Raw genomic sequence first — 5,926 nt, 5'->3', positions numbered from 1 at the left:
CTTTAAGAGGTTTCTGATGCCAGGAGGCGGGGTGGGGTTTAGAGACATGTGACTGCTGTGATTGGCCGTACCGGCAGTCACATGATCAGAAAGGCCGTGATCTCAAGGAGAGGTCAGGACCTTTCTGTGGGACGCCAACTAACATGCTGGGAGTGTGGAGGACTACGCAAATGGTACGCAAATATGCGGCCGCTGAGCATCAAGGCCCAGCCACCTAGAGGACACATATTTCTGTACTGTCAGTGTGAAGAGGTTAAAGAAAAGTGAAATGTATCTTGTTCATTTATTAATGCTAATATTTGGTGTTTTCTTTCCAGATGATGACTATAAATTCATTCAGGAGTTAAGTACTTCATATACACATTGGAGTGTGACCAGGCTTGTCCCATTGATCTATACTGTTGTGTTCCTTGTGGCTCTTCCTCTCAATATCTTGGCGATCGTCATATTCCTGGTGAAGATGAAGGTCAGGAAGCCGGCAGTGGTCTACATGCTGAACCTCGCCATAGCAGATACTTTGCTTGTTAGCGTCTTGCCTTTTTATATTGTCTACAGATTCTCATACAATAACTGGATCTTCGGAGAAGGAATGTGTCGCTTTGTCACGGCAGCATTTTACTGTAACATGTACTGCTCCATGCTGCTCATGACAAGTATCAGCGTGGACCGTTTCCTGGCCATAGTCTACCCGGTGCGGTCTCTCCCCTGGCGCACAGTGACCCGAGCCGGGCTGGTGTGTGGTGTCATCTGGGTCATCTCATTGGCCAGCACTGTGCCTCTTCTCATGATAGATCAATCCCGGAAATTTTCTATCCTAGATATCACAGCATGTCATGATATTCAATACTCTGCTGGCTATATTTATTTCTATTATTACTATTTCATCTCTCTTATCTCACTTTTCTTTTTCTTGCCATTATTCATTACAACTTTCTGTTACATTGGAATCATCCGCAGTCTCAGCAGATCAATATTTGATCGCACACATAAGAGATCCCGATCTATCCGCCTCTCCGTGGTTGTGCTGAGTGTGTTTGTCCTTTGTTTTGGCCCCACCAATGTCATCTCTTTAATTAACTATGTGATGGTGCTTGAGAATTATGATCGCTCTCTGTATGTTCCCTACATCCTCTCTTCCAGTATCAGCAGCATCAACTGTAGTCTGGATCCTCTTATCTATTACTTTGCATCCTCCCAGAGTCAGAGACACGTCTGCAGCTTGCTGCGCTGGAAGAAAGATTGTCGCCCTCCAGTACAAAGTCTTCCCTTAAACACAAGGAGCAGCAACCAGAGAGGACCAGAGGAGACCTAATCCACCCACCCCAATAAGAGGGGACGAGTTATTTGAACACGGCTCCATATTTCATCTCTCAGTCATTTTCCTGAACAAATGTTCCAATAACAGACATGTCACTAAGATCTGTAATGGCTTAAGGTCCACTTTACTCCCCTTATTACAAATAAAGCTTTTAAAATACATATACTACCTTGGCCCCGGCTTCTGATGTTTCCTGGAGGTGTGAGTGATGTCCGTGTTCCTCCTGGTAGAGCCGGGTGTGTGAAATGCTGGGTGAATATTCTCCAGCTCATTGCAATGCTCAGTGGGTGGCACGATGACGTCACTCACACTACCTGAAGGGTTGGAGGCCGGGGCCGAGGTATGAACGGCTCTAAGGGAATTTGGTGCGGCAGTTGCAAATGGAAAAAAATCTTCTTCTTACAAAACTGAATGTGTTGTGTATCTTTCCTGATGCATCTGTGCACCAAAGACAGTCCTTTAGGTGATTATCTATTCCCCCTGAGGGCCAATTCATGATCACCTAAATCACTGAGCTACATGCTGCACAGATCCCTATTGGAAGATTTACAGTATGAGAGATCCTGCAGTTATACCTGATAATGTGTAAAATAGAAACATCCTTGCTTTTTTCTCACTAGTTCACCAAAAAAATGTTCACTAAGGAGTCTATTTTTAATAAAATGAAAATCTCTGTAGGGGTGTGTCGATCCTCCGCACAGCCATCATGAATAATCCCCATAATGTATCTAATATTGTTATTTCCTATGAAGATCAGCTCCATCTAGTGGTCATAATGTGGAACTTCCTAAGTGATGTTTTACAGGGAAATACCTCATTATGGCCACTAGATGGAGCTGATCATCATAGGAAATAAACATTTTAGACAAACTACAGGAATTATTTGTGATGGCCGTGTGGTTGATGGGATGATTGGCACAGTCGCGCAGAAAATATTTTATAAATAGTCCCGAGTTTGACTTGTTATAAATCTAGGAGGCATTTCTCTGTATTTCAAATGGATACTCCGCTAGGTGAACCCTTAAAATTTTGTGAGCACTATAGAGACCTTCACACCTCTGAAAAGCGATCAAAAATGTAAAATGAAACACTATAATAGTTAAATTAAATAAGTGCATACATATGCCCTATGAAGACTCTCACCCCTCTGAAGGGCGATCAAAATGTGAAAAAAATTAATTGAATAAACTGAGTGAATACAGTAATCGTAAATATGTGTAAGAAATCGCGATATGTGGTCAAATTAACCTAAAATTTCATGCATTATCTATGAGCCCTATGAAGACACTTACACCTCTGAAGAGTGATTGAGGTTGAGGATAGGTCAAATCTCAATGTGCAACAAATTCTCCTCAAACATACATAAAGGTTAGTAGAAAAATTTCAAAAACAAAAAAAATAAAATAACAAAACATCCATATAGACATAAACCATAGTCCATAAGTCTGAGAAGGAAATTCCACATCGATGGTATTATTGTAGACAATGCTGTAAGTACAAATGTAGATAAACTCACTTCAACTGGTCACCGGAGTGCACACCACCACCGCAGGAACGAATGGAGGCCTACCAGAAATGGAGACCCCTTCATTACAGGGGTCCCAACCAGCTTTATAATATGGAGCACTGGCAGGCTTCCCGTATCACGCCCCAAAGCATGGAACTTCCCGGACTCCAACTCGGGTGTAAACTCCAAGTGTAGTGCCAGACAAGGTCAGGAAAGGAAGAACGTGCCTTTCATAGTGCAATACGCAAACACTTCTTTATTTGGATCCTACTTACAAGCTGTACAACAATTAAAAGCATTCACATGAACCGTATTCAAGATGGCCGACAGCGCGATGACGTCAGAGGGAGGCTCTGCCCGACATGTTTCATCAGCAAAAGACGTCTTCTAGGAGCTACAGTTGTAGTTTGTGGTTTGACCTGTCCTCAGCAGCACAGGGGCTAAATGGTTAGCACTTCCGCCTGGCAGTACTCGGGTCCTTGGTTTGAATCCCAGCCACAGCACCTCCTGCCTGGAGTTTGCATGTGCTGCCTGTGTGGGTTTCCTCCTTGTAATCCGGTTTCCTCCCACACTCCAATGACATGCTGGTAGGTGAATTGACTCCTGTGTAAATTGTCCCTAGTATGTGTATGTATGAATGTGAGTTAGGGACCTTAGATTGTACACCCCTTGAGGGTTAGGGACTGATGTGAATGTACAATATATATGTAAAGTGCTGCATAAATGGACAGCGCTATATAAGTACCTGAAATAAATAAAACCTGGATCACTCTTCAGAGGTGTGAGGGTCCTCAGAGGGCTCATAGATAATGCATGAAATTTTAGGTTGAGTTGACCACATATCACGATTTCTTACACGTATTTATGATTACTGTACTCACTCAGTTTATTCAATTATTTTTTTAATTTTGATCACCCTTTAGAGGGGTGAGGATCTTCATAGGGCATATGAATGCACTTATTTAGTTTAACAACTACAGTGTTTTATGTTCAATCTTTGATCACTTTTCAGAGGTGTGAAGGTCTCTATAGTGCTCACAATGTTTCAAGGGTTCACCTAGCGCAGTATCCATTTGAATGAGCCTTTTAAGAGACGATATCCTCTTGTATACTTGCAGCTTTGTGACTTCAGTTGATGGGGATTTGTGTGGTTTGATCTTACATACATTTCTCCGGATTTATCACGGTGATAAGGCACTTCTGTGTCTTTCTCCATTTATTAACCGCTTCCCCACTGCTGTTTTGCACAAATACTGCTACAGGGCGGCAGGGCTGCGCAAAATCATGTGTGTGTATATATACATTGCATATATATTGTATTCAGGGGCGGACTGACAACTCATGGGGCCCCTGGGCAATAGGGGATCATGGGGCCCCTGTGTCTTTGCCCAAACTCAAAAAAGCCTATGAAAAAGGTACCAGGGGCATCTCATGGGGCCCCCTACTGACCCCGGGCCCTTGGGCACTGCCCGAGTTTACAAATGGTCAGTCCGCCCCTGATTGTATTGTATACGTGTGTGTATATAACTGATTTTGCATTTTCGGGTAGGGTGCACATGTGTGCACCTCCCTATCCGCGCCGCCATTGGCGGCTATGACTGTCAATCACCGCATCCCGGCTAGAGATTCCCCACCGGCACCCAGCGATCGCCGAGGAACACTGACAGGGAGAGGTCTGTATGTAAACAATACAGATCTCTCCCCTGTCAGCTCCAGCATGCTGCTTTGTATGGCTCTGCATAGCAGTGTGCTTACAGTGAAGCACACAGCACACATAATAAAACAGCACACAGTTAACCCTTTGATCGCCCCTGATGTTAACCCCTTTCTGCCCAGTGTCATTAGTACAATGTCAATGCTTTTTATTAGCACTGATCACTGTATTGGTGTCACTGGGGACGTCAATATCAGTTGGTGTCACAATGCCCGCCGCAGTCCCGCAGTCCCGCTATAAGTCACCGATCGTCGCCATTACTAGTATTAAAAATAAAAAATTACAGTATATATAACGCCATTTGTAGATGCCATAACTTTCACATAAACCAATTAATTTACACGTATTGGGATTTTTCACCGTGTAAAGCCGTGAAAAGTGTTATCACTAATTATCACCAGATTTTCACTGTTTATGAACATAATATTGTCCATTATAACAACCTGCAAGGGGAGCTGAGTTTCCTGTAAATGTCTTTTCCGGCTCGTTATTTTAAATGGCTTCCCTTCCAGCCTATAATAGAATGACAGCCGAGCGGGAGCGCCACCATCCTGAGTGGTCTTCATATGACGTCCTCCCAGCATTACGCCTTGCATGCAAATGACAGGCCACACCCACTTCAGACATAGCAGATGACAAATCAGTGTACTGGCCCGATCTGGTCCCATGTGACCGTTGTGACCAATCACAGCAGATCACATGGCGATTGTACACAATGAATGGCTTCCATTGATAGCCATTCATTGTGTACTATTGTATTGATCTCTGTGATTGGTCACAGTGATCACACGGTACAGACATGACCAATCACAGTGCATCTGTGATAGATGTAGCCAATCACATCTGCACAAAAGTACACATGCTTATAACAGTTATTATCAGTCTTTGAAACAATCATAGTAGAGTAGTACAGTGCCACCATGGTAATTCAGCCATGTGAAAAAAATGTTTAAAAAAAAACAAGAAAAAGTAATGAAAAAGAAAAAAAATGTAAATAAAAAAATTAGAAATATATATATATATATATATATATATATATATATATATATATATATATATATATATATATATACTGTCACCAGTCAGTGTCCCAGATCACCACACTGCACTGGTGACAGTATGTAAAAAACAATGTGAAAATAAAATATTTTTTTTTATTTTCCAAAAAATTGTGACTAAAAATTACAGATTCAAAAAACTCACCATGCCTCTTACTAAATACCCCAGACCATCCGCTTTCCCAAAAGGGGTCATTTGGGGGGGTATTTATACTGTTTTGACTTCAAGAAATGAGATTGGCCGTCAGTATATCAGGGTTGATCTATTTCCAAATATATCCCATAGTTTGTAGACTCTACAACTTTCACACAGACTAAATAATATACAC

General features: G+C 42.2%; 1 pseudogene; it reads left to right on the top strand.

Annotated features, from left to right (window-relative positions):
- Positions 1–289: 289 nt before the first annotated feature.
- On the top strand, positions 290–1,486 carry LOC149457848 (proteinase-activated receptor 1 pseudogene; annotated as a pseudogene).
- Positions 1,487–5,926: the final 4,440 nt, after the last annotated feature.

Source organism: Staurois parvus, unplaced genomic scaffold, assembly GCF_062004578.1.
Source record: "Staurois parvus isolate SC_StPar_1 unplaced genomic scaffold, SC_StPar_1.0 ptg000301l, whole genome shotgun sequence".
Lineage (NCBI taxonomy): Eukaryota > Metazoa > Chordata > Amphibia > Anura > Ranidae > Staurois > Staurois parvus.
The sequence above is the reverse complement of the archived record's forward strand: the minus strand, read 5'-3'. Positions and strand labels throughout refer to the sequence as shown.